This window comes from Nelumbo nucifera, chromosome 4 (genome assembly GCF_055504915.1).
Source record: "Nelumbo nucifera cultivar China Antique chromosome 4, China Antique-T2T, whole genome shotgun sequence".
NCBI lineage: Eukaryota > Viridiplantae > Streptophyta > Magnoliopsida > Proteales > Nelumbonaceae > Nelumbo > Nelumbo nucifera.
In genome coordinates, this window is record NC_142652.1 from 21,930,854 (window position 1) to 21,948,242 (window position 17,389).

The window sequence follows — 17,389 nt, forward strand, 5'->3', positions numbered from 1 at the left end:
CCGGGTTCGATCAGTGATAATTATCTCTCAACTTTTATCTTTGACAAAGACCCACCTATATGGGGTTAGTGGCAATTACCCTTATGAAATTTTTTAATATGTGAAAAGGCCCTTTAAATTTTTACTTTACAACAAATACCTTTCATTAGAATTTCCCTAATTAAGTTTAAAAAAATCATTCAACTATTTAAAATTTTTAAAATCCCCAAATTATCCTTTTCTTATTTATTGGAATAATTTATGATTCGATTAATTTTTTAAATATAATATTGCAAATTTATGGTTGGACTCAATATTCAAATGAAATGGTATAGGTTTCTGTCTTATAAATTTAAGGTTTGTTTGGTTTTCTTAATTATTAGAGAAATGAGTAGACAATTTTATATCTTAAGATGAAGAGAGACATCCATATCAGTGAAATGAAACAATATTTTAAATAAGAAACTTGTCTTTCTATGTCAATGAAATTATTCTTATTATTTTAGTTGGTTTCAATTTGAGAAAATAAAAGTATTTTTGGGTCAATTAGATTTAAGAAAAAAGGGCAAAGAAAAGAAAATAAAGAAAGCTCAGGTGGACAATTTATGTCCATGTGATATTTGTCACGAAGTGAAAGTTTAGATGGTTTTATTGCAAATGAAAATTCATGGGATAATTGTGACTTATCCTTGTTAGCACAGCCTCCTTGTCACATTAGTCTCCACTAGCTATGATGTTCTTTATGTTTATGCACAAACAGTTATAACTGTATACAACTACTCAAAAACATGTAACTGTCTGATTGTTAGTTTAAAATACAATTCTCGGCAACCACCAGAGGATTGATGTCTGCCTAACAACAACTTCTGTTACTTTCTATTTTGTTATTATGGTATCAAAGCATTCAATGGACCAACGTCCATGACTTCAGAAGGAAAATCTTCTTCAACTTCCTTTCTATTATCTCAAAATACGTTATACGATTACTCTCTCTCTCTCTCTCTCTCTAATTTGGCAAGTCTGATAACAATAAAACTAAATGGTAAGAATTACCTTTTGTGGCATGCACAATTCATTCCACTTTTGCGTGGCCACAAACTCATGGGCTATGTCAATGGAACATTCATTCCCATGTCCATCTCCTTTTCTTTCTAATAAAGAAACAAGCGAATTCATCAATGAAGATTCCTAATCATGCTTTCAATGAATGGAAAACCCAAGATCGATCAGTTTTTACTCAGGTGTTTGCTTTCTTCTCTTACTGAAAGTGTGTTAGCCCAAGTGGTGGGGTACACTGCATCTGATCTCATGAAGTTTGGAGTTGCCTTGAGCGCCCATATGCATCACCATCTCGTGCTCGTGTTATGCAGATTAAATACGATTTGATTCATCTTAAGAAAGGATCAGATACAATGACAGAATATATTTACTAAAAATCAAGAAGAAATTGAGCTGATCTTCTTGCTACTGTTGGAAGTCCTCTATCCACCCAAGATCTCATATTATACACTTTTGGAGGTTTAGTCCCTGAATATGAATCTCTAGAGGTCTCTGTCACAATGAAAGAGCCGAAGACCTCACCATTGAAGAAGTTCATAGTTTAAACTCCCTCTTGAAACAACAGTCTCATGAAGTACTCATGTTGCTTGCTGCTAAGACCCCTATAATGTCGACACCCACCAAACCAACTAATTATAGTGGTAATGGTTATCATGGTTGCAGCAATACAGGTCCATATAATCATCCTCTTGAATTAATATATTCAGACATATGGGGGCCATCTCCTATTGCATCTACTACTGGACATCGTTATAATTACATTATATTTGTTGACAGTTACAGTCACTTCGCATGGCTCTATCCCCTCCATCGCAAATCTGATGCCTTGTAACAATTTCTTCTTTTTAAAACTGAAGTGGAAAATTTGTTTAATTGCACGATTAAGTATTCGCAAACTGATGAAGGGCGTGAATACAAGAGCTTTAAACCATATCTACAAGAAGCTGGAATTGTTCATCGGATATCTTGTCCCCATACTCATGCTCAAAACAGATCTACAGAGAGAAAACACAAACATATAGTCGATACATGTCTCACTCTTCTATCTCATGCCCATATGCCACACCATTATTAGACTGATGCTTTCCTCATGGCTACTTTTCTTATTAACAGGCTCCCCACGCCTTGGACATCTCTCCCCATTTGAAAAGTTATTTGGTACTTCACCAGATTACAAGTTCATGGGTGTCTTTGGTTGCGATTGCTATCCTCTCTTGTGACCTTATAATCAGCACAAATTTGAGCCACTCTCTATCAAGTGTACATTCATTGGGTATAGCCCATCTCATAATGGGTATAGATGTTTACATGTCCCAATAGGAAGAATTTATATCTCAAGAGATGTACTATTTGATGAATCCTCTTTCTCCTTTTCCTTCCACACCACATCTATTGCATCTTCAGCATCTCAATCTTCTATTCTTGGGCCACCACCTGTTGTCTTCCCTTGTCCTTCATCTAGTGCTCCTACAATCCCTTCTTACCAGCAGCCTACATTCCCACAATCTGAATCCCCCCTCCTAACCCCAATTAATGATAATACACTTCTTGTGGAACCTCATAGTCTTTCCTCATCTGTGGTACCTTCAGCTCCACTAAGCCCTTCCCCACAGAACTCTACCCATCCCATGACAACCCAATCTAACCCCAAGTATGCTAACATTGCCTCTTCTTTCATCCCAACTAAACTGTCATGTTTTTTCACAAGCAGAGAAAGACCCTCATTGGCATGGTGCTATGCTTGATGAGTTTAATGCACTACTCAAGAATCATACATGGAGTTTAGTACCCCCTCCCCAAAACAAGAACATTATAGGCTGCAAGTGGGTGTATAAGGTGAAGAGAAAAGTCGATGGTTCTATTGATCGTTGTAAGGCATGCTAGGTTGCCAAAGGATTTCATCAAAGAGAAGGCCTTGACTTTGTTGAAACTTATAGCCCTGTCATTAAGCCAACCACCATTTGGTTGGTTCTTACACTAGCCCTTGCTCATAACTGGCCTCTTCGACAACTGGATGTAAGTAACGCTTTTCTGCATGGTTTTCTTGCTGAAAAAGTTTATATGACCCAGCCTCAAGGATTTTTTCATCCTCACTTCCCTAATCATGCTTGCAAGATTCATCGTTCTTTATATGGTCTCAAACATGCCCTTGTGTCTGGTTTCACCGTCTTTGTGACCACCTTCTTTCTATTAGATTCATGGAATCACGGGCTGATATTTCTCTCTTTATTTACCGTTTAACTACCGATGTGGCCTTCGTGTTAATTTATGTCGATGACATCATTCTCACCGGTCTAATTCTATGCTTCTTCAACACCTTATCAACTACATTTGTTGTTCATAATCTTGGCCCCTTATCCTTCTTTCTTGGTTTGGAAGTCCGCAAGAGCAATTCTCAACTTCATTTATCTCAAAGCAAATACATCACAGAACTTCTTGCATGCTGTCACATGCTTAAAGCTAAATCTGTGAACACTCCTATGGCTGTTTCTACTACACTCGCAAAGGATATTGGCTCTCCACTTCCTGATCCAACTATCTATCGGAGTGTTGTTGGTGCCTTTCAATATGCTACCATTACTAGGCCCAACATCGCCTTTGTTGTGAACAAGGTATGTCAGTATCTGCAATCTCCTACAGAAAGCACATTGGGTTGCAATCAAACGCATCTTGCATTATCTCAAAGCCACATACAACTATGGTCTCTCTCTTCAAGCTTCCACCTCCTTACAACTTCATAGATTTTTTTATGCTGATTGGGCATCTTGTCTTTATGATCGTAAATCTCAAGGGGCATTTTGTATTCTTCTTGGACCTAATCTAGCTAGTCTCATGGAGTTCTAAGAAGCAAACGATAGTATCCAAATCTAGTACTAAATCTGAATACCGAAGTATGGATTCTACTACTGTTGAATTGAGTTGGATTCATATGTTATTGCGTGAATTGCTCTCTCAAGAATTGCCTACCTCCATTTTACGGTGTGATAATCTAGGAGCTACCTACTTGGCTTCAAATCCGGTTCACCATGCTCGAACAAAACATATCGAGCTCGACATTCATTTTGTTTGTGATTGTGTTCAACATAACGCTCTTGACATTCACTTCATATCGTCTAAAGATCAACTTGTCGATGCTATGATTAAGCCATTGCATCATTCTCGGTTTGCTCTTCTCAGATACAAGCTCATCGTGCTCCCTATGCCTCGCTTGAGGGGGGATGTTAGCACAATCTCCTTGTCACATTAGTCCCCACTATGATGTTCTTTATGTTTATGCCCAAAGAGTTGTAACTTTCTGATCGTTTGTTTAAAATACAATTCTCGGCAACCACAAAGGGTTGATGACTGCCGAACAACAACTTCTATTTTTTTCTATTTTGTTATTAATTCTATATATAGGTGGACTTGTTGCAAATAAAAATTAAACAAGTAATTGTCACTGACCCCATAGCGTGGAGGGGTCTTTGTAATATACCATTATTTATATGTGTGATTTTCTTCTTTTAAAGTTAAACAAGGTGATGTATGAAAAAATTGGTTTCAACGTGGCACAAAATGTCAAAATGCCAAACAGAAAATTTGACATGTTGATGTAAAAAACCAGAAAATGTGTCTTTGTAAACACTAGTTGATCTAAGACCTGTATATGTTGAATTCATTTAAAACATAAGCTTCTCATGCTTCTTGGGGCAAACCAACTTTCCCAATCAGTCAAAATTAATTTTGATGGGGCATTGGATAATGCTTTTGGAGGAATTGGGCTTATTATCCGAGATTATAAAAAAAAAAAAAAATTAAGTGGGTTTTTGATAAAAAATATATATATATAGGTTTTATTGGAATTCATGTTTGCATTCATTACGGCTAAAAGTCTGTTTGGTAAGAAGATAAATTTGTAAGTGCAAAACTAACCCAATTTTATAATTTATATGAACCGTTTTTACCCTCTACATATTTACATTCACACTTATTTGCATTGTTTCCAAACGCAACCTTAACATCTCCTGAGAAAGTGGAAACAACTACAGCTCTATCTAATCTGCAATTTGCATTGGAGATTGGGGTGTCTCCTCTTATTATAGAGGGAGACTCTCAGGTGGTAATCAAGAGTTTGTTGGAGGCTAATTTTGCATCTCCTCCATGGCGCATACTAACTACTATTGCTGATTGCAAGCTCTTGATGGCACGTTTCTCTCACTGCTCGTTCATTTGGATACCTATAAAGTGCAACAAAGCTGCTTATGTTTTAGCCAAGAAAGCACTTCACACACCTAGAATGTTCACATGGGGTGTGGCCCCTCATTTCTTGTCTGAAACTTTGCTACTTGATTGTACTGAGCAGTTTATGAATGAACAAGGCCCTATGCATACAGCATAGTGAGACTACTTTGCCTTAAAATAAATAAAGACCTGTATACTTATCACGTGGAAATCTATTCTTCTATTATATAAAGTGGGCAAGGGGTCCCTCCTCAAAAGCTTCACACGCACCCTCATTTACAATGTTATTTATGAAAAAAATAAAAATCACGTATATTATTTGGTTTCCAAAAATCACATTTTAGCCGTTACACTTTTTTTATTTTCTTTTAAATTCTCTCCTCATTATTCTCTTTCTCTTAACGCTCTGTTCGATTGATTAGAAAGAGAAGGTAGGGAAAGGAAGGGGGACATGTATCAGACGGAAACAAAGGCACATACATAGGTTTCCTATCGTTCGATCCATATTTCATCTCTCTTGCTCATCACAACTAAATTTTGGTCATTAGCCCACAACAACTTGCCTGTTAAGAATTGACATAACACGTTAATCCATTAAAGTCCCCTGCTTGTTTTTCTAATATAAAGAACGTTAATCCATTCAGTCCTCTGCTTATCTTTTATTCTTTTATGATAAATTTTTTAACATCTTAGGTGGTGTTCAATAGTATAGTGAATCCCATGAGATAGTAGGTTTCAAATCACATCACACCATTTTAATGCATTCGGTTATGGTGTGGTGCAGTTTAAAACCCACTATCTCATGGTGTGGGCTACACCACACCCCAAAATATCAGTCACACCATTATCTCGTGGTCACAACCACGTCACAGGCTCTTCTCACAATCAATTACTTTGCATGTATATTAACTCAAACAATATTTTTAATTATTTGTCTTAAATCTAATTAATAATATTTATCTTACCATTACAATTATTATTAATTGGTATTAAAAGTAGGAATTTTACTTTTTTATGTTTTTATTGTTCTAGATTAATTTTTTATTAATTATTTATCATGAATATTAATTCTCTTATGTGTATGTTTTACATTTTTATATTACTTTTAATTCTTAGTTATTATTAATTTTTTTTGAATTCAATGCATTAATTTTTATTAATTCATATTAGTTATGGTTAAATTGGTTACATGTTAAATGGTGTATTGGGTAAATCCTTCCATCCAAAGAGGGGAATTAGACAAGGAGACCCCTTATCCCCCCATTTGTTCCTATTTGTGTCTGAAGCACTCTCTTCATACCTTCATCACCTTGTTTTACAGAAGAAAATATCTAGAGTGAAATTAAATAGGGAATGCCCAGTAATATCCCACATCTTTTTTCTAGATGACAGCTACCTCTTCACAAGGGCAAAACCATCTAAAAGTCAATATTTGGGGGAGGCAATTCAACTGTATGAAAGGTCTTTTGGTCAACAGTTAAACTTTTCAAAATTTGAGGTTTTCTTTAGTAGAAATTTTCACCCAAGATTGCAAAAGATTATGACTAGAAGACTAAACATCAAAAAGGTGGAGCACCCAGGTATTTATCTAGGCCTACCTATAGCAATTGGCAGATCAAAAAAGTGCTTTTCAATTATTTGCTAGGAAGAATCCAATCCAAAACTTCCAAATGGCATGAACTTCTCCTGTCAAACAAAGGAAAGGAAGTTCTTCTAAAATTAGTAGTAGCTACCATCCCAAACTCCACCATGTCTTGCTTCCTGATCCCCAAGACCGTCTGTGATGATATGGCAAAAGCCCAAAGAAAGTTCTGGTGGGCTCTCAAGATAAAAAGAAAATCAATTGGGTTAGCTGGGAAACAATTAGCAGAAGCAAAAATGATGGTGGGTTGGGTTTTAAAGATCCCCTTTGTTTCAACAAGGCTCTCTTAGCCAAACAGGCTTGGAGACTTTGTATAGAAGAACAAAATTTATGGTGTCAAGTCATCAAAGCAAGATACGTAAAAGAAAAAAACTTCCTCAATGACGACTTCCCACATAGGGGCTCTTGGGGCTGGCAAAGCATTCTAGCAGGAAAAGAAATTAAAAAAAAAAGAGCTTTTCGAGAAGTAAATTCAAGGGATCAAGTCAGGATTTGGAGTGATCCTTGGCTAAAGGATTTGCTAGAATTCCGTTTAATGGGGCCTAATCTAGGAAACAATGGGCCCATTTGGGTCAAAGATCTAATAGACCAAGAAAGAAGGTGCTAATTTAGTTTCACAAAAGAGATAGAATGTCAAATTAAAAAAAAAAAAAAAAATCCACTAGCTTTAGGCAATTGGGTGGATAGGCTAATTTGGAAAGGAAACCCATCTGTGAAATTTTCTATCAAATCAATCTACTACATAGCAAGAAGAGAAAGGTTTGAACCCCTCACCCCACCTTTAGACCAACTGCCAAACAGTAACTATAATCAAAATAGAGAATCTTGGAAGGAGCTGTGGAAAATAAAAATTGACCCTAAAATTAAACACTTCATTTGGAGGTGTTTATGAAATTCGATTGCAATTAGAGTGAACCTAGCCAACAGGAAGTTATCCCAATCCAAATCCTGCCCTATATGCACAAAAGAACTAGAATCGATTATGCATGCTCTGTTTAAATGTGACCATGCCAAGTTCCTCTAGTTTGGACCAAATTTGGGTTTCAGGACAAAGAATGCTCTAAATGATTTCTCCCTTTGGTTCTTGTAATGGATTAAACATTGAAGCCAATGGAGAGACAAAAAAGAAGAGTTGCTAAGTTACTCGGCTCTCATGTTGTGGACTATCTGGAAATGTATGAGTAAATTTGCTTTTGATAATGAAATGTCTAACCGTTATAAAAATCTTATCTGTCTCAACAAAACCTGGAAGGAGAGGAAGAAGACTTTGTTGAAAAAATGGCCAGGTACTTCGCAAGTGCCTGAAGTTGTTGATCCAACCTTTTTGTGGCACTCTTCAGAATAAAACCTATTGAAGATAAACGTGGATGGCAGTTTTTTGTGCGAAGGGAAAGCAGGTTTTGGTGTAGTGGCTAGAAACCATATGGGTCTTTTAGAAGCCGTCTCTTTTGGCCAGTCAGTTGCAACTTCTCTCCCATTTAAGCAGAAGCATCCACATGTCTCCAAAGAGTGAAGCTAGGGAAGCTTGCAAACAAGGGCCCTTTTGTGATAGAAAGTGATAGCAAATCTAGGGTACAGGCGCTGACCGCGAAGAATCCAAATGATGTTCTTGAAGCCTTCTTTTTTTGTAAAGATATTCAGGAAGAATGTAAAGACTTGAACTGTTCTTTATATTTTACTAGGAGGGAGGCCAATCTCCTAGCCCACAATCTTGCAAAAAAGGGACTATCAGATTTTGGGTTTTATACGGATGCTCTACCTTTGTGGCTAGCAAGTTGGATGACTTCCCCACCCTCTATGTAATTTCTTCTATCTTTTAGTAATATAATCATTTCTCTACCCAAAAATATATACATATATTTCATGCGATGAGGTCTTCAACTGGTTATAGGGTAGCCTTGAATCAAATCCTACGGGCTGCTCCCATTATATAGCCTTGAGAAAAAAAACTATTAGTTTTCTCTCAAAGGGGAAATGAACTGAGCAACATGGGGCCACGGGCCTAGGTTCCATACTTCCATTCTTTTACATAAGTGTATTGTTCAATTACAAAGCAAAGCTATTAAGCTATTAGCCTCCAAATTTTTTAATAAAAGAACTCGAAGTGGATCACAAATAAAATAGGTACATAGGGGGGATGTTTGGCACTCTGGTGTTGCATTTCCATGTAAGTGCCATCCCAAGAGCAACTTGGGTTTTGTCACAAAATCTGAACTCATCACAGCCCTTGCAGTCATGCATTGAAAATATCTCCCCCATTAATAAAATCATATAAGTATGGAGATGTTCCTAATGCACGACTGTGAAGACAGATTTTGTGCCATGCTCTCTTAAGAGGGACATTTACAATTCAGGTGATGTTTGGCATTGATGCTAATTCTTTTTTACCGAATTTTCAAAAATTGGTAAATTTTATTATTTGGTATCATTTTTGTCATGTAAGCCGATTTTTGAGAAATCACCTTTGAGTTTGTTTGGCATCGATTCTCAAGGGCCAATTATTTTTGTATTAGAGTTATTATTCAAGGGGCATTCTTTTGTTTTTTTTTTTTTGAGAGGGGGAAAGTTGGTCAATGGGAACTACCAAGAATCCCATGTTCTTTTTTTATGCCTCGTTCGTTTACCGCTATCTTACTTACCTAGGTAAATTCACTTACCCAGGTAAGTATTTCCTAGGTAAAATTTACGCAGGTAAGTTTATTTACCCATGTTCTTTTTGTTGAAATTTACCCAGGTAAATGAGACATTCCAACTTATTCATGTTCTTTTGTCTCACCAACTTTCCTGGGTAAGAGGCTCATATATTACACTATTGCCAATATTACCCTTTTGGCCTAAATGAATTTTCTTTTGGACGTTTTGTTTTATAAACCTGTGTAATAGGTCCATGCCATATCAAAAGGAACCCAATCAATCACAAACCAACACTAGACGCAGCCCTCAAATTAATTTTCTTTTTTGGTTTGCTTAATTGATTCTTATAGTCTTTGAGGGTATAAGATTTGGAAGACGGACCGCAAGAGTGGAGATGGCGGAGAGATTTGCTTACTACAGGCAATCCCTCAAATAACTAATTACGAATCAAATCCTAGCTTACAATTCTTTGCAAGGAAAAAAAATAAGGGGAATAAGAAGACTTACCGATGGACTCAGTAGAAGCTTCTTCCACGAATCGTAGAAGTATGGGGTTCTCTCTAGCGGTGGATGTTCTTCCCGAATAGGAGGTTTGGGGAAGAAGCTAATGTTTGCCCTAAGCTTGTTAATAGAGGTATTTTCGACTGAACAAAATCACCCCATGATGGGAAAGTAACTTACCCACATCTGAGGTGGGTAAGATTTTCCCAGATAAACGACCAAAATACTTACTTGGGGGAATTTGTATTTTCCATGGGCCCCACATGTATTTGCAAAAGAACATGGGAAAGTTGGTCAAATTTCCCACCCCAACATAGCAGTAAACAAATGAGGCCTTAGATTTATGTGGAGAATAGGGAAAGTTTGCTTTCTTGGGTACCACTTACCCACCATCTCCTAGGTGGGTAAATAACCTTTCCACCTGGGGGGAAGTTGCCAACACTTGAAAGGGAGAAAAGTGCCCCTTTAATAATAGATTTTTATAGCTAAAATGGCCATTGCCTTACTTGGAAAATAAAAGAATATGGGTAAATGCACTTACGTGGGTGGGAAATAAAAGAATATGTGTAAATGCAATTACCTAGGTAAATAGCTTACCGAAAAACAAATGGGGCCTCAATGTCATATTGGATGCTATGTCATCCTCAAAAAATCGGAATCAGCTAAAAATCACAAAATCACCAAAAAAAGTTGATCCTTGAAAAGGACTGATTACCTGAAATCACCAAAATTGACAAACCAAACAGAAATTTCCACACCGATTCCTCTAATGTTGATATGGCTCCAACATGACATGACAGAATTTTCAATAAATCATCATCGATGCCAAACATCACCATAGTTGTGCATGTGTGTTGTAGATTAAGGGCCCATTTGGCACGTCTTTTTGGGAAGATCTTTTGGTAGCTCTAACATGCAAAAGACGCATCGAGCTTTTGCATGAAGATTTGAGAAGCCCGAAGTATGTTTGGTAGATACACGATGCACGTCTTTCTGTGCATCTTTCCGCGCGAGAATAAAATGCGAAAGACGTGGAAAGCTTCCCAAAATCAATCCGAAATGGGCTTCTCGTGTTTTTTGGTTCTCCATCTTTTGGTGGCTAGATCTACTACGAGCCAAACGAGAATAGACCGAAAATCAATCTTCCTACCTTGTAAACAACCAAAAGACCATATGAAAAGATACACCAAATAGGCCCTAAGTTACAACCCTAATGCTAATGCTATAAGTGGGATGCATATATTGATGATGGGGAGCACGATACAATCATACAAATGTTGAGGCTTAAATCAACATGGTATCAAACACACCTGCAAAGTTACTAAATACTAATTGCCCTCCTCAACCTCACTAAGTTTGACTAAGTTTTAAATTAGCATTAATAATGGAGTAGTGGTGATCCAATGATCTCACTCTCATTATTGCTCATTGGATAAAGAATTAAGATAAAAATGTTTAATTAGACATAGTGCAAGGCTGTTAATTGTACCGAATTGTATTATTGGAGAGAACTCGGGATTTGAAGAGTAAAATCCTTTTAATAATCATATTGCATATCAGATTTTCTTCAAAAAAAAAAAAAAAACAAGATTGCATATCAGATTAACCAGGGAACTTCCCTACATAATTTGCTAGTTCACATCAGCCATGTATGCCGCCTTCGATTATTGTTCTTGCCAAGTAATAGTGAATATTGAAAATTTCAACATTTTAATATTCAATTTGCAAAAAAGCAAAAAAAAAACTAATGGTTTTTTCTCGACACATGGCAAGGATTTGGGGGCTGAAATTTGGTTCATTAATAATGGCTACTTTGCATCATCATCATCTAAGCCTCCTCCCAACCATGAAAGTTTGGCAAAAGTTTTAGGGTCCAGTTGCCAACGTGATGCAACCCTCTTCTTTTATCTCGGCTTGGGATGGGCAGAGCTCACATAGGCTGAGTTAAATAATAGTTACTTTGCAAGCATACCTAAATTTTTAACTTTAGTTTAGCTCAGTTTTGAAATGCCTTTCACATTTTTGCAGTTTTCTATTTTAGGACATGTTTGGGAGTGATTAAGTTAAAAATAAGTGCTTATTCGAATACATTTATTTGCATTTGGCATCCAACTTTTTCAAGTGCTTATTTTTTAAAATTAGCACTTATTTTATATTGGGCGTTTGGTAGTCTTTTTCTCTAATAAACATTTGTGATTATTTTGTCCTTCATTTTCTTTCAATCTTCAAAATATACCCTTTGAAAGTACTTTTATTAAATTACTTTTATAAAACCACTTTTATTAAATTACTTTTATAAAACCACTTTTATGAAAATACTTTTATAAAAACACTTTTATGAAAGCACTTTATAAAAATACTTTTATGAAAGCACTTTTATAAAATGCTTAATGACCCAAATAAGCACTTATTTTTAAGCACTCCCAAATATGACCATATTTCTGAGATACTAAGGAAATGGAAAAACAGGTAATGTGATAAACCATCACAAAATTCCGCTATTTAAGTCTATTTTGATGTCTTCATTAATGCTATAGTGACTACATACTTTCAAATTTAGTTTTTTACTCTTTCCATTTTTATTGGGACCAGAGGACTATTATCCCTTTCTTTACTCTTCAAGACAGAATCAGCAAAGAAGGTACAACTCAATCTGCAAACAAGCATGAAACTTTGAGCTTGGAAGCTGAACTTGGTAATAAGAATATTGGAATGTGCCTTCTAAGTTTACCAATTTAGAGTGCAATATCAAATCGAATTGAACAATGTGTAACCAATAATTAACTCACACCGTAAACTCCATAAGCATAATGATGAATCAAGACTTCCAGAATGTTAGCCAAGGCAGATTTATGGTATTCTCTGTTCTTTTAATTGTTGATTAATTAAAACCACTTGAGCAATGAGAAATACTCAACATTTTTATTGATATTAAGGCTCAGTTTGGGAAGAATATAAATACAAATAAAATAATACAAAATACAGGGTTTTGCACTCTAACATTATACCAGCCCAATGCCCTGTTTGGACTTTTGGCCAAGAAGAAAAAGAAAACAAAAACGATCAAATCATTAGGATTCTACAACATCCATATACTCAGAAAACTTGTGAATTTTGATACAATGGTTTTAGTAAATTTTTGGAGCTATCACAAATCTATATGTTATATCATGTACTTGACATGGAGAAGTAAAACTATAGCCTTAACCATGAAATATTTGTGCTGGAGATGAGTAACAACATGTGAGGAAAGTCACAAGTCATAATCCCAGAAGATCAAAATCCATGATTCACTTAAAACCAGAAAAACTAATATGAGCAATTGAGAGTCCAATTAATGGAATTTGTGTTAAGAGTTATGACTTGTTTTGGTTTTGGATAGTCAGAGTTGTGACTTAGGTTGTCGATTAGGAAATTGTAATTGCACTGTATTTGTATCCAGTCAACCTCTGTAACAACGTTTACAAATTTTAAGATGTTGGCATTTGGGCATCTGCATAAAATCTTCTTAGATGTTAAGTTGAAGGTCTTTTCCATTTACCACGATTACCTTAGGGGTTAGAATCTTGTAAGAGATATTAGCTGAACTTCTACCTTTCTGGACTGTAATTTAAAATTTAGAATACTGTAAAAGAACAGAGAACCAGCTTTTGGGAAGGTTGGGATTTGGGATAGAGCAGTTTCCTTCACTAAAGGTTCCATATGTTTTGTCGAGAAGATTGAAGTAAACAAAGATCACGCGAGCTGATCTACTTGATCTCATAGAAAACTCATACAGATGTTCACAGCAAACAACTAGGTAATTCAGAAACCCATTTTCTTATTGTTGTACTAATAAATAGACATCGAGATCTAACAGTAAAGCTCATGCTCATAGTTATGATAATCAAGCCAAACCTTTAAAGGTAGATATTGAACTCCTTGGCATTCGGTAAGCGCAGGGTGGGATAACTCTGATAGAGATCGTATTTCCTCTCACACCGGCGCCCCTGCGTCCGAGCCATAAAACCCAGTTGATGGGTCTCCTCTTGGATTCGCCATGGACGAAATAAGCTTTCCCGCTGAGACCAACCCACTATGGCGCCTGGCTTCAAACATCAAGAAGACCGGGACGCAGTACCCTTATGAAGAAAAGAAGATTCGGGCAATGGAGGCAACACGAGAGGTGAAAGCAAGGGAATAGGAGTTTTATCGTGATAGAACGAAGACGAAGATGAAGACGCTGTCGCCGATGAGGAACAATCCAAGTTCCACCCCATAGCTTTTGCTCTAGCCAGGCATTGTTCAGGTGGCAGAGCAGGCTTCAACTGGAGAGGAGCAGGAGCCTGCCTCTGTAGCCGACGAGGAGGCTTTCTTGTCAGAAACTCATCCTTGGGGACGAAAATATGGAAGCCGGGGAACTCACTCTGAGATTCCTCCATGAGTCCATCTCGTGGAATTCCTTAATTCTGATGTTCCTGCTACTCCTTTTTATGTGAACTGTGAAGTGTGAACCGTGCTCCTGGGTCTAAATGTAATATTAAGTTGTATGAAGGAGATGAAAAGGATTTGACAATCTTTATTTATATAGATATATCAATTTATGTATGAGGTAGTGACTGGTGAGGTATGGTATGACCAAGAGGAGAATGATTGGAAGGTGGGTTAGCGTGACGTGAGGCTTGTGGGTTGGCTCTATACGGTGGGCCTTGGGCCTTCTCAATCCAACCCAATCTAGTGAGTGAACAGTACTGATGCATGTGAGGAGAAGTTGTTGTCTCAAGCAACCTGCATGCTCTCATCTCATTCACCAAAATAAAATAAAAATAATAATAATAATTAATAAATAAATAAACGGCATGCTCCACGTGACAGGAGGAGACACCAATGACCAAAGTCCAAACCGTGCATATATATAATATATAATAAAAGAAAAAAGAAAAAGAAGGGCTGAGTTTTAGTCAGAAAGTCCGGAAGAGCACATGTAGGATGTGGCTCTCCATATTCTCAATTCATCCAAGAGAACGATGCAACAGCTATTCAATTCTTGAGAATTGATGAGATGGTTTTGACTTTTGGGGTGTCTCACCCATCAGGACTCGTTCAATTTGGTGGATTATGTTTGAGTCAAATGAGATGGGGGGTCCAACAATCGGACGGCAGTCACAGCTCTAACAGGATTAGGGTTAAGTACTCTTAAGAGGTAGACGAGGTTCCGTTCGTTCCGAACATGTATATAAGCTGAAATGATAAAGTAGGGTTTCAAATTTCACTAATGTCTATGTCGTCCACTTCCAATTCCATGATCTGATCTGCCATCCATATTGAATATTGATTGAGATCGTTTACTGTTGACTGGTCCAAGCTGAAGCTGAGCTGTAATTTCATTCTGCCACATCAGTTCTGAGCTGAGCACGTTGTCTATATTCTGTAGGCGAGCGCGAGATTTCAGGTTTCAAGTTCTAATTTTCTGGGCATGAACTCGGGAAGTTCAACTTCAACATGAAAGATGAAACCAAGGACATATCCCATCATCCATCATGGACTTGGATTTGAGATGAGAGCCTTTCTCTATTCTCTATTCTCTGTAGTCTGTAGCGTAGATATTCTGACGTATATAGGATCTGGAATGGGAAATCGTTTCTGATTCTAGTCTAGTAGCTAATAAAAATAAGGATAAAACTAGAAATAGGTCTGGTCTGTCTTTTGAAAATCTTTTAAATGATCCCATTTCCCAATTCCCATCCAGGATATTTTTTGCTTGGCAATCTGGAACTTGCTTCTCCTGCTTCAGACTTTGGGCTAGGGCATGGGGTAAACGACCCGCATATCATTTTCATCTGTCAAGTGTCTAACCTTACCAGTACTTCAAGAAACAGATCATATCGGGAGTAGACCCATCCAAATCTAGATCCTAGTAAGATCTCTAGCTACTGTGTACTTGTCCTCGTCCCATGACCCATTTATCTCTCTCTCTCCCGGCAACTTGCAGTCAGATCTTAAGGAAAATGCACGTCCAAATTTTGATATCAGATTCCCGTGGCAGTAGGCCAGTAGCTGGAAAGGTGACCAACCTGAACATCCAAATTTCAAATTCTATAACTCAGTCCAATTTACTGTATAAAGCATAAACTTATTAGTTAAGCTTTTGAACATGAAGTGTTTGAGATGGTGCCATGCCATGTGTTGAAAGCAGAAGACAATGTTGCAAACCCAATATAGGATAGGGGCCAACTAATAATCACAAACCACTATACCAGTCAATCCGAAAGGGGTGTGTGATAAGGAGGATGGGACAATGATGTATGTGCCTAAAAGGCATCATCCATTTTGCTTTGTCTTCAGCCTTTGCTGTGTTTTTGTTCTGGCTTTCAACGGCAATCTTTCTTTCACTAAAAAAAGGCAACAGAATGCAAGTAGGCTTTCCCAGTTGGGTAAGAGTCACTCTTAAACTTGTCCTCCAATCCAGAGAGATTTCAGTTTGGACGAATTCAAGAAAAGAAAACCCATTACCATATCATAACAAAAAAGATTTAAGTGGAGGTAAAGGGGTATCCAAATTCTCATGTTTTGTTCCTTTCATTTTCCTTTATAATATAGAACTGGAAACTTCGTTATTCATTGGAGTGCATCAGTTAAACACGCATTTGGTTATGGATCTCCGTCTCCATCAGACTGATACAAGACTTGTCAATTAGTTCTTTGCCAAACCGTAGGGGGGCAAAAGGAGACGACATGGTCATCACATCACTGCAGCACTTAAAAGTCTTAAACCACCCGTCAGGATTATGGGGTCAACTTGCAGTTGCCTTTGTGCCTTTATAGTCAAAGATTCTTTGCTCAAGTTGGGCGTCGATTAATGCAAAGATCTTTTCATTGAGTGTTTAAGCAAGCATGCTGTGATGGCCTCTTTTATATACCATTGCTCTCCCAACGTTTTTGGCATTTGACATTGACAGTCAAACTACAATCAGTCTGTTTAGCTGAAGGTAGTAAGCAATTCCTGAATTGATTACTCTATAACAGTGGAATGCCACTGTGACATTAGATTTAGACACTTACAACTGAGAAAAAGTAGAGTGAGATGGCTTGGTCATGTGCATAGAAGACCATCTACAGCACCTGTTAGAACAAGTGATAACAAAAATAACTTCAGTGGAAGTAATAACAAATGATTTAAGCTCGCATATGTGGCACTGAACAGAACAGAATGGGGAAACCGAATTCATGTAGCCTACCCCATATAGTCAGGACAAGGCTTTGATGATGAGGAGGAACTAACATGCAAAACTGTTGATGATGGCTTATCATGTTCCCGCAAAGAGAGGTAGGTGGGGGAGAAATAAGAGTTAAAGAGAACAAAAAAAATTAATA